This window comes from Lonchura striata, chromosome 3 (assembly GCF_046129695.1).
Source record: "Lonchura striata isolate bLonStr1 chromosome 3, bLonStr1.mat, whole genome shotgun sequence".
In the NCBI taxonomy this organism is placed as follows: domain Eukaryota; kingdom Metazoa; phylum Chordata; class Aves; order Passeriformes; family Estrildidae; genus Lonchura; species Lonchura striata.
In genome coordinates, this window is record NC_134605.1 from 46,500,001 (window position 1) to 46,521,712 (window position 21,712).

Genomic DNA, 21,712 nt, shown 5'->3' on the forward strand with positions numbered 1-21,712 from the left:
CCTCCTCCTAGTTTTCCTTCTTCTGTAGAGTTGGTGTCAGGCCCAACACAGCTGTTTCACTTTGACATAAGTTCAGAAGTTCAAGAAGTTCAAAACAAAGAATTTCAAACAAAAGAAAGATAAAACACTTGCAAATCCCAATTCTGTGCTTGAAGTCAGGGTATTAAGGGAGACTGGACAAATCTCTGAAGAAACTTAGGGGAGCTTTATTTTTGGCAGGCAATAGTAACTGAGCTTACAGAATGTGCCTTTTAAATCCCAGAACATATGAGTCACTCCTGTCTGGCTCATGGCAAAAGGGAAGGGAGGAATGGTTTCTGAAACACAATAACAAAGTGAGAGAAAAAAGCATATGGTGAGTGCATTGGCTAGAGCAGAAACATGGAGATTATTGCTCTAGTTGCACACAGAATTCTTTAACTGGCCTAAAGTACTTCTTCTCTGTTATTCTTTAATCTTCAGCAGAAGACAGTGAGAGGGGATGAAAAAAGGTTTCTCAGAAGCTTCTTGTATTTACTAATGATTTACTTCATTTGCTGAAGCACCATTTCACCTTGACAGTGTGTGGCAGTAGCGTTGAAGTCTCTTGAAAGCAAAGCAAAGTGCTAAAATCTATTTCTTTTCTCTAACTTCAAAACATATTAGTTCAGCTTTTTAGAATTCTCTTTTGGTAATTTTGTTTCTTGTTTCTTTTTCTATCAACTATTTCAAACAGAGATCCAAATTCTAAAATTATGTTTTTAATGATTTGGGTCTTATACTTGCAGTTTTTCTGGAGACCTGCAATTCCTCTATGGAAAATCAGCAGGTGAGATCCTATTGAGCATCTGAAGGTGGGTAATGCTAAAGTGTATGTTTTGTGTCAGATGTTATACAGTAGAGACTGAAAAAGACATATTTCAGTTATAAGCAGGAGAATAATGCTTCCTTCTGCATTGTGAATTTAACTTTTAATTTCTTTTAAGATTTGACACACTTATGTATGGATTTTGATCTTTGAATCATCTGCTGTATAGTTACAATTTATGTGTGATTCTTAAGATTACCAAGGCTCTTCTGGTACCTAGCCTTCTTTTTCTCAGACACAAAATGCATGTTAAACACTCAGATAGAAATGCACCTGTGCTATGGTAGTTTCAGTTTGAACTTGAAAGTTTTCTTTCCCTTTTTTTCCCCACCTTTTGTTTTTCTATCTTTGAATCAGTGCTTCTATATTATCTACTTTTGGAGAGTTTGGCTTTCATTGAGCCTGAAATTTATTTAATGTGTTTTTGTTATGAATTATTGGTTAATTTGCTAGCTTTCCTTGTTAAAAACGGAGAAGGAAATGGTTCAGTCTTCTAAAGGAGACCTTTGGAGGGGCCAACACACAGAACTAATCTTATACCCCTGCTACCAACTCTTTTAGGATGAGAAAAGTTCTTTCAAGACTTAGTCTTGATGCTGGCCTATATTGAATAGATATCAAGAAAATTTTTTTGTTAAATACCATTGTTCTGTTTTTCTGGTTTGAAGAGCAAACATTCATGACATCTGTAGTGTGGAATAAAAGAAATTCATGTAGGAAGAGTATCCTTCTCACCAACACACTCCAGGACTCCTACCATCTGACAGCAGGGACTGCTGCAGAGGACATCCAAAGAGAAGCTGGGCTAAATTGTTGGGCAGTTCATAATTTCTTTCAGAACAACATGAGTTTCTATCTCCATATGGGCCAGGGTAGCATATAGTCCACCCTCCTATAGTGCCTGTTTCCTTCCTTAGAGATATTTTTTGAGCCTGTTCCTTTATCCCACTTTTTCTCTAAAATTCAGGACATTTTCTGAAGAAATATCCAAAGCCTCTACTTCCTGTAAATCATTTCAGTGCAGAAGATATGACAGATATTATATAAAAAAAATGAATAGATATTTCTGTTTCTTTCCCTTGGACTTTCTAAGCAAAGCGAGTCTCAATTACTAGAATAATTATGGACAATTTTGTGTTTAAAACAAAACAATGCAACCAACCCACCAAAATAAAAGCAAACAAAAGAAAAAAACCCAGAATAAAGACACAACTAAAACAACAAAACCCAAAGCAAACCCCAAACAAAATCAAACAAAACAAGACAAACAAAGAAAAACCACCAAAACCAAAACAACAAAAAGCATACAAAAAAAAAAAAAAAAAGAAAGAAAAAAACATATCATCTGGTATCTAATATCTATTTAAAGAAAGATTTCACAGAGCTGCAAAGGCATTCAGAACACTACATGCCCTGTCTGTTCTGTCTCCTGACTGTGCTGCTTTCTTGCACATCATTAGTGTAAATCACAGAGAAATGTTACACTTGCTGTTTTTAGAAGAACTAACCAAAAGGGTGAGGTCAGTTTGCAGTAAATAAAATAAAGTATTGGATTATCTGGGGATTGTTACATATGAAAATCATTCTCCTGGCTTTCAAAATCTGCCTTCACAAAACTAACACAGTTAAGCTGAGTTTGTTACTTCACGTTGTGAACTGTAAGGAATCACCTGTGGCTTCCACTAGAAAGTTGATGGACTCTAGAAATGCCTGTGCTCTGATGAAACAATGTTCTGTCTTTCATTAAGTTTAATGCCTAGTGATGTTGCAATGATTTTTTCCCTCAGGCCTGACAATCCTATCAATCATAACAAAACTGCCTGGGGTGACTGACTAAGGATTTGCAAGACATCTTGCCTGAGATCTAACTCTGCTATGTTAGTATTTGTAATTTTTTTCTACCTCTATGATTTTTTTGTCTGTGGCATATTGAATTTGTTTTCACAAAAAGGTGAAATAGGTCTGTTATATAAGACTTGTTGCTTCTCTGGTAACATACCAAAAAAACCCAACAAAAAAACCTAAAAGCTTGGGGATAATCTCATTCTGGGGGAAATCCTGTGACATTTGAAGGTCAGTATAATTAAATTTCACACAAAAAAAACCCCAAAAATATACATTTTTATTTATATTTATATATTTACCCAGTTTAAATGCTATATTTAGTTACAAGGCTTAGGCATGGAACAAAGTCTTATGATGTCCCAAGAGGAAAATATTTGGTAACAACTGTCATCATGTGAAAAAAGGAATTTTCCTTGACCCTTCACTACAAAATGTGTCCTGAATTTTACAGTAGATGAATGTCAGAAGTTTTAATTGATTTGAATAACACTTTGCATTCATAAAATATTGAAATGGGTTAATAACTCCTCAAAACCATGTGTTAGTTGCCTGATTTTAGGTCAAAAATTTTGAAAAATTTGGTTTAAAAGTCTCTGAACTTGGAGTACTTTATTTGTAACTTTGGGACCATGCTGCATTAGCAAAGTATTATGGAGATTATTCAACTAATAGTAAATGAGTTTAAGACAAATGATAGTCTTAAAACTATAGAAATGGAAATATTCTAGTTACTAAATTTAAATATTTCTTCTAAAAAAATTAATTCCTGAGTATATTTATTTTACAAAGAGGAGGTAATAGTCCCAATAAAGTTCTGACAATTTCTCATATTTTGTGCTGTTCAATGTATTTTGTATAGTGTGATGCTCTAGTTATTTTATTGCAGATGAGCATCTGTTACTATTTATTGGGCAAAGAACATACATTGTAGGCATTTCTGGCCCAGTGATTCTGGTACTTGCCAATTCAAATCCCAAGACAAAAGGTTTTAGTGTCAGCTATGCGGGACATATTCTGACACTACAGTTGGTAAATAGAACATAAAATGAACAGAAAAAAAAAAAAACAAGCAGCCATCAAAACTCATAACAAAACAAAACCATAGCTGACTGCAGAGTGTGAATATAAGATGTCAAAGAAATTAATTGCTGTCATTGTCCCCTGAGCTCTTCCCCGTGGCCCTGGATGGAAGGTCTGCAAGATTTCCAGGTGCCACTCAGCCATGTGCCGATTGGTGCTTTGGAAGACCCCTAAATTGTTGGGATGGTATTTGTCTTAGGGATATTTTCTTGTTCCTTTACAACCTTATCTGGAATTGGAAATCAGATATTTAAATAAATAGATGTAACTCAATTACTTTTGCCAGTTCCTTGGGACAGATGATAATACATGGGCATTTTTAAATCTAGGTAAACTGCTCATTGTTTTCTCTTTCAAAGAGGAATTTCAGTACATGGTGGTCCTTTCTTTGTGTTTTATGACAGCTAATCTGGTTTTAAAACATCTTGGGTTTATATCTAAGTATTTATTTGGAAAAGTGCTTAAATCAGGAGTTAAAGTCTTACTCTACCTCTACTGCAGCTTCCTACAATATGTTGCCAGAATGATGATGGCAGGCACAGGAGCTCCCTGTTTGGCTCCTGAGGCATTTCTGTGTGTGTGAACTGAACTTCACAGGAAGAAAAGGGAAACAAGCACTTTTCCTCCCTCAAGGAGCATTCCAACCATGAGGCTATTGCAGGAAAATAAGTGTCACACCTCTACCCCCCACTCCTTCCTTCGGGTAACATTTCAAAAGTGATAACTGGAACAGCAATTTACAATACATTGAATGTAACTGGGCACTTTCTTGCTAGATTGAGCTCCCAAAAATTATTTTGGCAGTGGTATGTCTTGTTTCTGGATCCTACTGTGGTATTGGGATTTGGGATTCTCTCTCTAGTTAGGACAATTTTAGTGCAATTTAAGCTGATAGATCTGAAGAACAACAAAGCACTGATGGATTTTGCTTACTAGCAGTTGAATGCAGAGTGTTTTTCCAAGTAACCAATTTGTATTTGAATGTCTAAATTCCATCCCACTCCAAATGATTCATTATTGAATGAACAGCAGGAAAGTTTGCAGGTATTTCACCCAGCTGCAGAACTGTAAAGAGGCCCATAGCAGCCATAGCAGTCATTTCATTCTTAGACGTTTGAGGAACACTAGAATAAGAAAGCATCTGTAGGGGACTAGGCTGAAAATGTGAATTTTTGTGTTGATAAGTCTGAGAAAAATATGAATATTTTCTCAGAAATTAATTAAAGTCCATTTTACCCCTGTTGGTGCTTAAATATATTGTTCCATATAGGTCACAGACAGCCATGAGGTAAAAATCCCACTCAGCCCAATTTGCCTCATCAGTCTAAAATAAACTATTTCTGTGAAAAATTATAAATAAAATTCATACAGATTAATGACTTTAAGTTAATTTTTAAAAATTTCTGTAATGAAACATTTAAGGGATTCCTGGTTGAAAATAAGAAAAATAAATAAAACACATTCGTGCAAAAGGTCAAGGGATTTCTGCCTCCACAGAAGCCCTAGGGAGATTGCAGAATAATGTCAAAACACTAAGAAAAGTTGATGATTTTTACAAAAATAAAATTATTTTACAGGGTCATATCCAGGATGAAATGAATCAAGTATAAACAGAATACACTAACTGGGTATGGCATGGATAGACTCATACAGGAACAGTGAAGTCATAATGTATCTCATTTATCTTTCCTGAAATGACAATTGACAAGCTTCATCCTCAGGACTGTATCAGGGTGAGAAAACCTCTTCCTAAGGATGTTAAGTCACTCCTATTTTAGTCAAAAATGTATCCTTTCTTCTCTTTTTCCAAGCCATTTTTTCCTCTCATTCTGCATAATCACAAGTAATCAAAAGCATAAATTTTTGGCTAAAGTAGACTCACGGTTTTGTGCTAGTCTCAGAAGGTTTTCCCTCAATACTAGTGTTGCTGTGGAAGAGGCAAGACGGGCTTCATGGTCAGCTCAAAGGATGGTATTACACCGACTGACTCCATTGTAAAAGCACCAAATCACTATTATCTCTTCATGGCTCTTGGCATTTTGCTTCTTAGTACTTTTTACACATTGTTTTGGTCACCAGAATGATATGCAGAACAGCACTATGGTTCCTAAATATTCCTGATGTCCCAATTCCAGTAAAGTAGCTTGATAACTAAAGATAAGTTACTTCAACCATTTCAGTTCATTCAGATTTGCAAAAAACACAATTAGTATGCAAAAAAAATTAATGTGTGCAATATCTAATCCTCACATGCAGTGACTGGTAAAGGAAAATGATATGAATTAGCCTGAATGATTTGGGCATCCAAAACCATTACAATATCATGATGTTATATGCAGTCTGAATACCAATAGCCCAGCATTTTATAGTGCAAAGTCAGATGACTTTTTTTGTTGCAGAGTTCAATTGATTTGCCAGGGAACAACTTTCTCCAGCACTATAATTTATCTGTGTACTATACAAAATCAATGTGGGCAGCAATAAATAACTCCTGATTCCAATTACCATAATGAAGCTACTGGAAAACTCAGTGGAAGCTGTCAAACTGCTTTCAGCAGTACTTGCATGGAAAACTTGTGGAGCAGCAGCAAGTGCTATCAGCAATATTCTGACTTAAAAAGCTTTCACTCCAGACAGCCACTGCCAGTCTGTTTTCAAAGAGAAAAAAATGCAGTCAGTGTTAAGGTAAGGTTATTACAACTATTGGAGAGGTGCCTCTGCCCAAATTAAGGGCAAATGAGGCCACATACTGAAGTTAATAGTATGGATTTTACTTAACAGTAAATGTGAGGGAGAGAGAAAGAAAGAAGGAAATAGAAAACAGGAGCAAGGAGGGAAAGTAATAGAGAGGCAGGGTAAGTAGAAAAATATCACCACTCCATGGATTCTGACAGAGTCCCTTTAGTCCTCTTCTTCTGCTCTTCTCCATGCTGAGGTGCAGGAACCTGTTCCTCAGAGAACTTGTGGATGCCGTATCCCTGGAACTATTTAAGGCCAAGCTGGGTAGAGAGCTGAACAACCTCGTTTGATGCAAAATGTCCTGGTCCACAGCAGGGACCTAAATGCCCCTCATAAAAATACTTTTTAAATGAAATTCATCCTTTCAAATGGGCATCTGGATGCTATTACAAGCAAAATAGGGGAAAAAAAAAAAAGTGTTGCTCTTTAAAAATTCAATTAAAATTTTTGTCTATATATCTAGAAAAGAGAACAATAGAGTGAACACTCCACGATTATTCTACTCACAACTTTTCTGGTTTGGCAAGAACAATTAAAAAGACACAAATCAGATATCTCAGCATGTGGAAGCAGCTTCTCCTTTAATGGATGTGTAAATGTATGTAAATACATCCTTTTATCCCCAAGAACATCTGCTGTACATGTGGATTTCTGTTCACAAGTTAGACACGCTACAGTAATTCAGTATAAGGTTGCTCATATCGCTTTGATGAAAATAATGTGTGTCCTCTCCTGCATTCATGATAAGCTCTTATATCTGAGATGCCTGTGCCCATGCCTCTAATAATAAATGTTCTTCTGTGCCTGCCAATGATGAGTAGAAAGGCACTCTTGAAATTGCCTCCATCTGAGGATATCCACAACCATTTTTTCCAAGGTACAGGGACACTGATGGTTTTATTTAAATGATTTTAAAAAGGACTGTTGGTTTTTAAGGAATCAAAGAGTTTTGTCAATAAAAACGGAGAAAAAACAAACCTCCTTTCCCCAGATAAACTGATGTTTAATAAAATCAGCCAACATTCTTTTTTTTCCAAAGGTTTAGAGTTTTCCCTTTCCTTTTTAATTTCTGTTACTCTGTTCACTTTGCAAACATGACATAGAAAAAGAAGAGAAAAGGAGAGAAGACTGAGGGAAGAAAATGGAAACAAAAGAGAAAAGCAAAAACTATTCTGAAAGTTTAATTCTTTAAAAATGTGAGTCTTAAATAATTGTAATGGAAATACCACCTTGAGGCTTATCTGATTTGCCATCATGGACAATAATTATGAAATAATATTATCTCTAGATTATACTATAGAAAGCCTGATATCAACTTTCAAGCAGATTGAAGCTGCTCATACTTAAACTGATTGAGATTTTAAGCCATTTGGACTATGTGACCTTTGAGTTATAGAGTAGTAGGAAGAATATGTTTTAATTTCAACGTCAGGTAATGAATAATTCATAGTGAGGTTTGAGTGTCTTGAAAAATAAATAAAAATATTAATTTCAAGAGGCTGAGATTGAATAATAAAATAAATATAATTTGAGATCATTTAATCAGATATATTTTAATGGACACTGCTGACAGAATTATCTTCCTTTTTTGGAAGAAAAGAGGAAAATCTCTGTGTAAAATAAATGTGACTCAGGCCATTGGTATAATAATGATTTCATAACACAAAATTAATACTCATAAATATAGTTATTATATATATATATATATATATATATATATATGTATATACAAAAGCATTTCAAGATATATATGAATTTTGTATTAAAAATTTAGAGAATTGTATATATATTATGTACATTATAGATATACCAGCTGATCAGTAGTCCTGTTTGCTGCACTTTGAAATGCAGAAAATAAGGAGGTAAAGAAAGTTTAGTAGGGAAGACCAAGCAGGTATACAAGTAAATCAAAAATACATTTACTTTAAGAGGAGTAACATACTATGATGTTGTATGTATAAAACAACCAAAAGGCTTTGTGAAAAGTTGGCTCTACTTTTTTTTTTTATGGAATAATACAATTATTGATATTAAAAGCAGCAATGATAAACCAAAGTAAAAGGGGGGAAGATTTAGAAGTAAAGGTTGATTTTAATGTAGTGTGAAAACTCAGCGTTGCTTGTCAAAGCAAAGATCAAAACACAGTTAAGTGGCTCCCCTTATTGAATGATGCCATGTTTAAGGGGGAAGATAACAGCTGAAATGTTTTGGGATTTTTTCTGGTGCTCCTTAAAGAACTGTGAAGCTACAGTAAAAAACCTCATCCTGCCTCCTCTTTGCTTCCTGTGTTAGAGCAAAAGCCACAAAATGCTGGCACAAGATCTACTGTCCCCAGATTTTCAGTTCAGCTGATCAGAATAAATGACAGCAGTTTATAGGAGTTGAGGTTCTCTCATCCCCCTTGTCCACATGATCTTGTGCTTGTGTCTTGTTCACCTATGCTTGTACTTCTCTTTTAAAATAACAAAGTTTAAGTTTTTACAATAGCTTGATTTCCTTCATTATAATGTGATGTCTCACTAATTTCTTTGCATATCCTCTTTTGCGGGGGGATGTTACATGCCCTGGACTTCACCAGTTTTGAAGTAAGAACAATAATATGTCATTGTTGAAATTACATGCCCTGGACTTCACCAGTTTTGAAGTAAGAACAATAATATTTCATTGTTGAAAAACTATATTGAGATCTTGCCAGTATTAAACACTTTGAACATTTACAGATGGAAAATGGATATAGAATCACTAATTTTGCCTTCTTTTGCTAAATAGCATTGAGGTATTTGCTAAATTGCTCTGCAATGTCACCTGGAATAGCAAAGTATGGATATGGATATTAATAGCAATATAGATATCTCAATAGTAGTCTTAAAAAAATTGTCAGGATCTTAATAATAACATAGATATATTTTAGCACCTAAAGCATCAATTTTAATGGAAAATTAGTATTATGAATATGTATTTGATATTTCTCTTCTGAGTTGCACAATGTTTGGAGCAAGGTTCATACTTTCTGTGTATTGCCTAATTTGCTGTGCTCCCGTGCAGGAAATAATGAGCAAAGGCATGTCATTTAGAGCCAGATGGAAACATAAAGTAGCTCTGTGTCATGGACTTCTCAGCCCTCTTCAGACAAAGTGCTCCTCATCCCCACTGTTTTCAGAGCTTTTGTGTTAACCAGTATTTTTAGTGCAAATCTCACGCTGGAAAAGCCTGCTGGCTTATGTACTCAATTTCTTCAAAGGAAATATTACTTCATAATAAATTTGAACAATACTTGAGTAGAAAACAAAAAAATCAATATTATAACTGCATGCTCAGGGAAATGGATATAATAATTTCACCACCTTTATATGATGTGAAAGAAAAAGTACCAGTGCTTATTTTTTGACAGGAAATATTTATTCACACAAAATTGCATGGACCCAATGACTTTGGCTGACTACGTTTTTCTTCACAGTTAATCCACTCCAGCAAAGTGAAAGGCCTGTAAAATGTGTGCACTCCATCCCTTACCTTGACAAAGTACCTTAATGCTCCTTAGTTGAAGGGAGGATCAGTTGCTTAGGCCTACGGAAGGGCCATTTCTCTTTGTCAGGGCCTTAATCTCAAGTTTTCAAGGACATAGATGTTCATATTAACAGTATGAGGAAGAATGGACAGACCTGTAACAATTACACTAATGCTGTAATAAGAAAAATGGAATGGACGGCACATACTAAAATTATTCTTATTACTTTCTAGTGTTTTGATTACCAGTTAGGCTGTTCATTTGGAAAAATAAACTTAAACTGATGACAAGACCTAGAGATATATTTCATTAACATACTGGTTCAGTTGTGAGGCATATTGTTGGCTAACAATTACAATTCTTGTTAATACATAGTAATCAAAATCTAAATTTTATACCTAACATTTGGAGCACAAAGAGTAAAAATAGGTAAAGCATACTTCTTCTGGTGTAATTGTGCTAACCAAAACATGCATATGATTATCCTTGGTAAGTTTATAATATGTGAACTTCATGAAAAGTAATCTGATTAAATTGTGAAATTAATTATACTCAGCTACAAAACTGGGATTGTCCATGCATGTTACTGAGCAATACATCCTGTAGTCTTGCTCACTGTAGTTAAATAAACTGAAAATTCTCTACTGTAGTATTGTGGTCTAGTCTTGGTTTGCTGAACATTTAAAGGTTCCATGGAACCCATCTGACTGTAGTTATACTTATCCTGTAAGATAAAATATGAGCTACAAAGGTCTAATGAAAATATCTTCAAAACTGAAACAATCAGTCCACTATAGGTAGATCAGATTATATGTGTTCTTTCATTGTAAGGGATGCACCTTAATTATTCATTCACCTAAAGGACCAATGCACTTAAAATACCTAAAATAATTAATTTCTAGTGCCGAACAATCTCACTGAAATAAGAATGAGCTGACACAGGCAATGAATCTGCTCTGGATCTTCTTTTGGCTGTGAGGTCTGTCCTACACAATTACTTTAGTAGAAGAACTTGAAATAACAAAGTACTAAATCTTCAGAGTTCTCCTGTATTAATAGATGTGATGAAAAACTGTCTTTCTGTATTTAATGCAAAGATTGGAGTATGAAATTTGTTGAGGATCTTTTCAGAAAAAAGTACTGAGTAATGAGTATTCTCTGATGATTTCATATTATTCATTCTCTGATGATTTCATAATATTAAAGGAGTCCTTTCTTTAGGGAACATTTCTGAAGCCCTCTTTGGCTTACTGTAGAAGAACAAAAAATAACAAAGCAAGCCAAGACAATCTTATTTTCATATTGTTTTCTCAGGGATATCCTTCAGTTTTGAGACACATGACAACTAAGACCTAAGGCAAAGCCCAGGAAAGATGCTATGGCAGCTACCGGCTGGGAGAAACTTTTCTGTCAACAAGAATAGAAAGGACATTTGAATTCTTTTCTAAGAGAATAAAGTGGAAATTGTGTTCTGTCTCAATTTTCTTAAGTGGCCTCCTGCCTTGTATGTCCTTGGAAGGAAATAGTTTAATTCTCACATTCACTGACATTGCTTCTAACATACTTGACACAACTGTGCATGTTACTGCTGTTTCTGCATCACACAACAGCTTCCTGGATGCCTTTTAGTCCTGTTCAACCATTCTTGCTACAGTTTAACAAGATATTTCTTGATTTTTTTTTTTTTTTAGCATGTATATTTTAATTTTTATTCTGGGATTAAGAAGGCATTGTTATCAAAAAATCAAAAACTGGGAGGTCCTTAACCCACCCATCGATGGAGTCACAAGTCATTGGCATTGAATTTGGTTTGGCTGTAAGAAAATGTATAAGGATATGTAGTGAATTGGGGGTTCTCAAGAGCAGTATAGAGAAATGCCTGTCAGGATTCATCCAACAGCACTTTCTCCAGAGGTGTGATGGAGAGCAGTGCAAAAGGTGGTCTCTGATCTCAGATTTCCTCTCACCCTACACTTCTGTGGGTTATGTGCTCTCTTGAAGCCATTTTATTTTAGAGAAGTTATTTTAGTTACTCAATAATTATTTCTCTCATGTCTTTTTGGGCAATGCTTGTACATTCAGGCAAATTCTGTTACAGATTACAATCACACATCTGGACTACTTCCTTTATGTTCTAAGGATTAACTGAGCATTCCATATCTGCAATGCTAGTTGTCAGGATACGTGTATACACATGTTCAGAGAACTGTGTTCTAATATAAACATACTTTCCTTACAAGAAAGATACTAAGAAAAATTTAGCCACTTATTTCTGATATATTTTAAATTACCATGCCCATCTCCAGCACTCTCACTCTTAGAGGCAGCTAAACTCAACAGAGTGGGAATAATCTCTCCTTCTACCTTTCAACTCAAATGAAGCTAAGCAGAAATAAGTAATTTTGTACTATACATGCAGCCATCCCAGACATCAGAAAAGGGGAAAATGGTTTTCTGGACAACGTGATTTTTTACCAGAGTGCTTGGTTTATAGGTGTACTTTTCTTTCTTCTTCAGAGATCTGCCAATTTACTCCAGAAAAAGACTGAGAAAATATTAGAAAGAACACATTTGAAATCTGGAACTTGTCATAAGTGTAGTACATTTCATAAACAGGACACTTTGAAGTAGGAGATGTATATTTGTACAAGTTCATGTACCACCTAGCAAAATAGGCTTTTCACTTTCACTGAGGACTCTGAAATATTATGTTATAATTATTAAAAATCTTCTAGCTGTGTCTCCATGTCTCTGTACTTTTTATTTTTATCTCTTGGGAATGCTGCTGTTTATTTATCACACCCAGCCTCCACTTAATGTTGATGTCAGTGGGCTGCAGGGCAGGGGACTTATTCTGCCTCTTCTTTAATTTACTGCTGTGTTTTCTCTTTCAGCCCTTCTCTTACCAGAGAAGAGGGCACAAGGGGAATTTCTTCATCTGAAAAGAATGAATTTGTTTTGTCTGTATGATAGCACAGCCTCCAGACCAGCTAAGAAGCCCTGTTTAAAGTAGCAGAGGAGTATTCACACCCTCAAACCAGCTCTGGATGTTGAGCACAGTTTGCTGTTACAATAGGCATAGCTCAGTAAAATTTTAAAAAATCTGAGTACTTTGGATTTATGTTGTACTGAGGATTTAAGCTGTAAAACCAACATATGCATGCTGTCTCTCTCTCTTATTGCCTTTTTCTCCCTACTTTCATGTTGCTGATGGTTTTGGATAGTTCTTGATTGTGTTTGCAACGGCCACACAAAAGGTTCCCAGTGAGCCTACTGCACCAGGGACTCTTGGGTTTTTTGGCATACAAGGAAAGCTGTGGTAGAGTTCACAGTATCACAGAAGGGCTGAGGTGGAAAGGCACCCTGGAGATTGTTGGGTCCAGTCCCTTTGCTCACCCAGAGAAGGACATCCATCTGGTTTTGAGTATCTCCAAGGGCAGAGACTCCACAGCCTCTCTGGGCAACCTGTGCCAGTGCTCATTTACCAGTGAAATTATTGTCTACATTCATGTAACTATTAAATCTATTCCAATTAGATAAAACAGGACATGTAACATATACCTATATTACTCTTTCTACAAGCTGTATTTAATAAAAAAAAAAAAAAAAAGAAAGGAAAAGAAAAAGAAATGTTAGTTCTCGCAGAAAAACAAGTTCAGTACTGTTGCATAAAATGCAACAAAGCAGCACCCAAAAAAAGTCAAGTGAAATTCTTGGTTTGAAGAAACCAAAAGAGGAAATCCAAGTCTTTTGCTGGGGATTAATTTGAAAAGTGTACTTTCAAGGATAAGCAGATGCAGCAGTACTGGCATAAAAATAATTTTATGTAAAACTCATACAAGCTGGTTTTGTCACAAAATTAACTGCTTTCAAAATAATGTTTCTTATATTTCCCACAGGTGAAGTAATGCTTGAAGGTATTATTTGGACATAATTTGAATGATAAGGCTTTTGTTATTAAAAAATATTTCAATTCTCATTTCCATCTTTTATTACCCTTTGGTAGGTTTTTGGTAGACTTTGAAAGGAAACATCCTTTATTTAAAATAAATTTTTAATCAGTGCATATTACAAAATGTCATATGAGAACTGTTTCAGCATGAGAATGAAAGTTTCAGTATGTATGGCAAGGTTTTTTCTCTAGCAAAAATTTTTAGTGGTACACAGGAAATAGAGGAATACAATTGACGAGCGCATTCATGGCACTGGACACTTGGACTTGGTGAATGATCCAGGGGTTTCCTTTATTATTCAGTTGATCATATGATTAACACAGCACAATATTACATCTGGATGTAAAATGGAGAAAAATGTAAAATGGACAGAATGAAACCAGGATTCACTTGTGAGGCTTTGGACTCTGAGGGAGAATAAATAGAGATTATATATTGTCATTGAATGTTTTACCCTTGTATGTATCATTTACTGTATGTGTGCTGGATACAAAGATTTTACATGCAATGCACAGTGCAAATTCCCTATAGGCTTCATTAAATTATTTAGTTGTTTTGAGCTATGATTCTCTTAAACGGAGATGTTTAAATCAAGCCTAATTGTAACATTCTGAATTTTGATATTTTCTTCCAATCCATTTGCTGTGGGATCTGCTTTATAATTAAAAAATTATGAGCAGAGCACTGACTGGATAAGTTCTATGAAAACAAGGAGGAGGAGATAACTGGAAATGATGATCATATCTAGTAGCCTACTTATTTTTATCATGCATAGTATATGTTTAAGAGGTCCAAGTTGATATTCATGCATTGTGTACTTGTGCATATATCTATACATAGTGTATATGTAATGTTAACATAAAATGGTAGATTTCTATCTGTTATTCATTGTCATTATAACAGCCACGGTAATTTCCCATGAGCCATTTGAAAACAGAAGACAGTGTCTGCTAACCCCTCCAACCCTATGAATATCATATATACATAAAAGTATAGTATTATAGATACTATGTATGCATATATGTGCCAAATATATATCTATATATATGTATTCTATATATATGTGTTCATGAATATAGTTGCAGTGTAATGCTGACATCATTTCCATAGACTGCTATATTCTCCAAACTTTTGCAAACCTTTTAGTTAATTACAGAATTTTGAGATTTAATAGGTTTAATAGGATAAAATTGATAGACTATACCAAAATTAGATAATTTCTAGACATTTTGTATTTTAATTTACATATGCTTCTTGTTGCCTATGTTGAATTGGCATTGAATAGTAGAATGGAACTAGTTCAAATGAAATAAAACCACATTCAATTTAATAAAAATAAAAATACGTATGATCTTTGTACCACAAAGAATTAATCAGTGAAACTGCTCGTGAGAAAATACTGTGGATAATTTCCTAATGGTAAGAAAACAATAGGATACATGACTAATATTGTGCCTAATTGCATTATCTAAGCTGGAAATGTAGAATGGATATCAATAGTCATGACGCACAATAAAATATAAAATTACTTATTTGACAGAATAGAAAGAAACACTCCCTACGGACATATGATTTTGTGATTATCAATTATACATTCCGACAGGCATAGATTGTAATGCCAGGAGGATTCATTCTAATTATGTCATCTGATTAGATGATGACTAAATGTTACCAGTTAAATACTGATCAGTGGACTAATCTTGGGATCTATTTGTTTACATTTGTACATCCCTTATTTTTTTCCCAAAGCATTTCACAGGTATACATTTCAAATACTTTTTGATATGTGGTATCAATGTTTGAAAATAAAGCACTTGCATTAGATAGGCAGATCATTTCCAGCCCAAATGGGTATTTTTTTTAAGATAAATGTTTATATTTGATTTGCATCAAAACAAATCAGTGGTTACAAGATGTAATGATTAGGAAAGAAAAAATTCATGCAGTAGGTCTATATTTGTACTCCACTAGTCTAGATTTTGCTGTTGTTCTAAAGACAAAGTACAAAGATACTTCAGCTTGATGTAAAATTAAAATAACTTGTATGCAAAACTATTCATAATGGATAGTAAATGCTAGAAAGAAATTGTCATAAAGGCATAAAATCTGAATTTATGCTAGTCATATACGTATTTGTGATTTATCATCTTCAAGGGAGTTTGATAGCCTCATGGTATACAAAATTAAAAATGTTCTTTAGAATTTGAGCTTTATCTGTATCTGTTGGTTGATTTAATTTTCATTTTCCTGTTTATCCTTTTGTGTCTGCTCTACATCATATTCTATTGTTTTCTCTCCACATATATGCTTTTACTTATTTATTTAATCCTTATTCTATGACTCAAGAATGATATCACTGACAAAATATTTCTTTCCTACAATTTTGATCCTCTTGTCTTTGAACTTTACCCTGTGACTCTGCTGAATGTTTTTCCTCATTCACCCTTCCCCAGCTATGGGATCATTAGCTTTTTCTCTGTTTCCATTTCATAAGCTCAGCACTTTTTATATTTTGAGTTCTGCATGTATAGTCAATGAATCAATAACTGCAGAATTCTCACATGCAGAAAATGGAGTAATTTTCTAAAATTCAGAATGAGAATAGCTTTCCTTTTCCCTTCACTCTGCCTCTCCTCTCTGAAGACTGCAGATTTTCTAGTGCTGCTCTCCATATAATTTCTGAGACTCTTCTCCCCAGGCATTCTCCTCTTTCTAGTCATGCCAGTAGAGGCTCTTTTTTTTCCTAGTACACCATTACCCCAGGTAATACTGTCATAAGAAAGACTTTAGCATTATTTTTATCTATTATTTTATTTTATCAGGGACTTTCCTGGTATTAGAAAGATGTGAGAAGTTGAATGTTTGGGCATGACACCCTTTGATGCAAAGACAAGAAGCAGCATGACATGAGATGGAGATGAAAGGCTCTGCCATGCTCTTGGAGCTAGCAAACCACTTGATCACAGACCAGTTCTAGAAGGGAGAGCCTGCAGCAGATGCCCTTGATGATAAATTTTCAGAGTCTATGGGTGGATAATGAACACCTGCTTTGATGCTTAGATCTGACCTTATGCCAATTTGATATTTATTTTATATTGCATCCATCCAAGAGAGGAAATTCACTCCCCTCTTTCAATATTTTCTTTCATATGTCTCTATTGAGATTTCTTTTTCCTTATAATCTATCTTTTGTGTTGCTTTATCAATTTCTTATTTTTTTCCTTCTACCTGCTTCAGGATATATTTTCATGTCTTCTGTGATATTCTATTTTAACCAGTGTCTAATTTACCTCTCTCTTTCTTGCAGCACTAAGGTGTGGTAATTGCTGAATTTGTTCCAGTACTGTGTAGTGTAAAAAAGGTTTCTCTTTTAATAAGAGAGATGATTCTGATCTCATGTTGCTTAAAACCAATTCAGCTGATAATCTGAAAAGCATTCCTCTTGATTTACTGTAATTGCAATGGGGTCAAGCCCTTTGAAAAAGGTATACCTGCCACATTTCATTTTCTGTTTCATATGCTCTTAAAACATATTAAATTATGTGTTACAGACTTTGTTAGCACTTGGGACATTTTACAAGTGAAGACAAAGCTTGAGAATTTATTCTTTTGGGGACAGTTTATTGGGAGGATCAAGATTAATTTTAATTCCTAGACATCAGTGATCAAGAAACCAATATTTATTTATCCATCACTTCAGACTTTGTCCAATACACAGACTTTGCTTTCATAGTAATATCAGTAGTTAATGTTCTGTTCTACTGTTTTTACCTAAAAAGCAGCAATTATAACACTCTTTGAACACCTTGTATTTCAGTTTCCTGATCCACTTGAAACTCAACAGTTTGGTCATCTTTACACTTGACCTGGCATATGTATTTCACTCACAGACTTTAATCTTCTCCTGTGGCAAAGATTCTTTATTTACAGGGTGTTAACCCTGGGGTTCAGGCTTTGAACATGACCTCTTTTATTTCTTAGAGAATCTTGTTGGGCTTTCTTGCCAGATTTGTCTTGAAAATCTTCCAATCTCTAGCTCTATTAAATATTTTGTCTTCAAAACTCAGTCCATTCTCTTCTTATGGGGAATCACTCTTCTCCCCCTGCCAGTGTAGATTAAAACCAAACTATATTAATATCTTTGCAATTAATATACTTTAATGGAGATATTTCTCAAAAAATATCAGTTATTTGGGGCTGACTATAGGTTTGATGAGGCCAATACCCACATTCCTAAGCATATTAAAAAATATTCTGCAAAAAGTTCTGCAAGAAAGGTTAATGAATTTCAGATAGCCTTTAATTCAAACAAAAATACTCTATATGCACTATATTTGAATGGGTATGGAAATATATTCAGAGATCTTTAGTAACTGAGAAAAAACATCTGAATTTATATGCTGTAACTGTAGGTTTTATAGATTATATTATTGAGTCCTTAGCAAAATGAGTTTCAATTTAATAGTTATGAAGATATGATATTGTTGCATATTCATTGCAGTGTTAGTGACAATGTACTTCAATGACAACATTGGAATTAGAATTAATGCTTGCTTTCAAAAAAATAATTTTCTGTTTCATAGGTGGGGACAAAAAGAAAATGCATTGAGCAGTCTTAGGAAAAGAAAGTTCATTATGGTAATTTCTTACATATCTATCTTTTCTAAGACATTTGAGTTAAACAGAACTATGAGAATAGAAGGAAAACAATCCAAAACACAGGCATTACAGTTTTGTTTGCTTGTTTTATTTTTCACAGTACAGATTTGCCAAGGAGTTTGTGATTGATAAGATCCTTACCTAGTCTCCCAAAGGGCACACTCAATCGATGACTACATTACACTGAGATGCAAAATTCAAAAGTAGAACATTTAAAAAATATCAGCTCTTATGCCTAAAGGTTTATATCCAAGTTTATTAGATTTAGAAGGAAATGCAATGTGGGGGCATATGTTCATGCATCAGTGGTTATGTCTTCCTATAAAGCTTTTAGTACTGACCTCTAGAAATGAGATATTAGATTGGATAAGCTATGAGTTGGGTAGTTTTATCAATATATGGCCATACTGTAGCTGCTGGCTGAGTTTGAATTTGCTGTGCTACTTGATACAGCAACAGAATTGTCAGTTAATGTGTATGTGTTAGAGAAATTATCTGCCTCTGCTGGTCAGAAATAATGTTTCATTTACAAGTGCCTTGTTTTATGGGATGTGTTTTAGCTGAATAGTAAGAGATGCTCACCATTCTGCTCACATGATTGGCTGTTTCTACTTCACTAGGATGATTCAGTTTCTATAAGACCTTCTTTCCACATTAGTCATTGATTATTCATGTTTCAGTAACAGCAGATGACTGAAAGGGAGGTTTACAATATCAGGATAGGAAGCCAATGTGCAAACATATCCAAGCACTCTTCACCTACCTGTTAGGCAAAATATGTGAAAATTCTGTGACCTCTGCCTCAAGCTGTGATTCTTCTGAAGATGATGTCTTGGAAAGCAGCTGTTCCTCCACCCAGATAATGGGCTCAAGGAGAAGTCTTGAGTAATGGGCTGGAATATCATGCACTCAGATATAAGATTTATATTCATCTCTATTTGCAAAGATATACATTTCAGAGTTTATAACTTTTTATTTTGAGAACACTGGAAAAGCATTGAAAATAGGGTATACTGGGAAATAGACTAATAGCTTTTCCTCCAAAGTAGCCCATGCATATTTTATGTCTATAATTAAACTGAGATTGTGGCATATTTATTACATTGTAATGGAAGTCCCATGGTGTTTCAACTTACAAAATAAGAGAAAAAGTAAGAGAAAGTAAGATTCAAGAGTACTCAAGTTTCTCCAGCAGTCTCAGCACAGCACAATTCAGCTCCTGCAGCAATTGGCAGTGCAGTTACTAACTGTGCCAGCACTGAGGTGTGGTGATTTGATCTAGAACTAGGCACTGTGCCTTTCAGATAACTGGAAACCACAAAATTTACTTACCAATCTATCAGTCTTGTCACTGGCACAGCATGGTGACTGAATGATGTTTGAAGGATTTCTTTCAGATGCAAAGATTATAAACTGTAGAAATGTCAATCCATAGCACAAAAGAAAGTCTCAGGGGACAGTGGAGCTGGCTGGCTGGACAACTGGACAGAGGGTCACCTTTATTAAATAAAGAAAATAAAGTAAATTAAGTTCCCTTATACCAAATGGCCTAACGTGAAAACTGTGTAACTTCCTGTTTACCAAGATGCTGTACTGCAGAAAAAAATCCTACATCCATTCTAAAGATGATGCTAAGAAAAAAAGGCAAATCAAAAAATACATAGTTTTAAAAGATGATAAAGGAAAAAAAAAGGCCCATCAACCTCTAATAAAACCTGCTTTTTTAAAGGCATACAGAAAAAAACAATAAAAATTACTTTTCTCATGGTACTATAAATGTTTAGACAAGGGAAGATTTTATGGAGACAGGAATAAAATTGACAGAGCATGACAATGCTTCTTAGAATAAATTTAAAAAATAAATCCTCATTATTAAAATAAACTAAAATTATTAAAATAAATTATCATTATTAATAATAACATACTATGTGTTCTTTTTGATCCTATAACATTTTTTCAAGAATGTACTGAAACAAAAAGTAGTGTACAAGTATTTAAAAGTATTTTACTGATAGACAGCCTTGACTGAAAATGTATTTATATTATTCATGAAAGGGGGAGATTTTTCTATGTTTAGATTACAATTCAGATTTCTTATATAAGCAGTTGATAAACTACTGTTACAGATCTTTTGTGATATTAAAACACTATTATTTATACCATAATGTTTACTTTAATGTCCAACAAGTGAAAAATTAAATAAGATGTTGCAGAAAACCCAGCAGGAGGTTTCACCTTTTAGGAAATAATACAATTTTGAATTTCCTAATCAAAACCGCTCTTGTTGCCAACATGTATAAACTAGGGATTAAGGCATGACAATAAAAGTCAACACTTAATGGGTCATCAAGAATGAGCACATTAAAAATGATAAATCCCAAAGACAGCTATAAGTGTGTTTGGGCAACAGGAGACCCAGGGTAGGACTCAGAATATGAGTTAAAAGTCCTTCTAAATGTCTTACAAATAGGTCAATTCTGGAAAAAAAAGGATGTATGCAAACCATAAGTGTTTGTTTCTTTAATTTCTTAGCTTCTCTGCATTGCACTGGGAAACAGGCGTTGGTTGTAGAAGTAATGCTGTGGTAAGAGAAAGGATCAAGGCATGTGAGGAGGGCAACAGTTCTGAAGAAAATTTTATCTCCTGAGGCAAGGATGAAAGAGCAGGTAAGAAAACAGAAACAGAACAAAAAATATGATGGCATATTTCTTCATTACATTCTCTCATGTCTTTCAAACAGCTTAATTCTTCCAGTTGTTTTAGCCAGCTTAGCAAAGTTGTATGTGCTTTCCTTATGAATATTTCTGCTCCATTTTTACTTCATAGATATTTTTTTTCCTTTGTCCTTACCCACATTGTATTGAACAGAAGAATTCTGAAAAGCAATTGTAAATTCAATTTTAGTGCTAATTATATGCTTCATTGTGCAAAACAGATGAACAGTCACATGAATTTGAAGAGTGACAGGTGAACAAAACTTTTTAAAAACAATCCAAAACACAACTAATCAAATCTCCCTGAAATTCTAAGATCATTTTTCACTATAGACACAGAAAATAGTTTTGTGGGTAATATTTAAAT

The 21,712-nt window shown here is 34.4% G+C and overlaps 1 long non-coding RNA gene across 1 annotated transcript in view; it reads left to right on the forward strand.

Moving 5' to 3' along the window:
* The window catches only part of LOC110468856 (uncharacterized), a 63,023-nt gene extending 41,801 nt beyond the window's left edge, over positions 1-21,222 (forward strand). Inside the window, exon 3 of the long non-coding RNA XR_002465159.2 lies at positions 21,164-21,222. This is a non-coding gene — a long non-coding RNA (uncharacterized LOC110468856). The remainder of the gene's footprint in view (positions 1-21,163) is intronic.
* Positions 21,223-21,712: the final 490 nt, after the last annotated feature.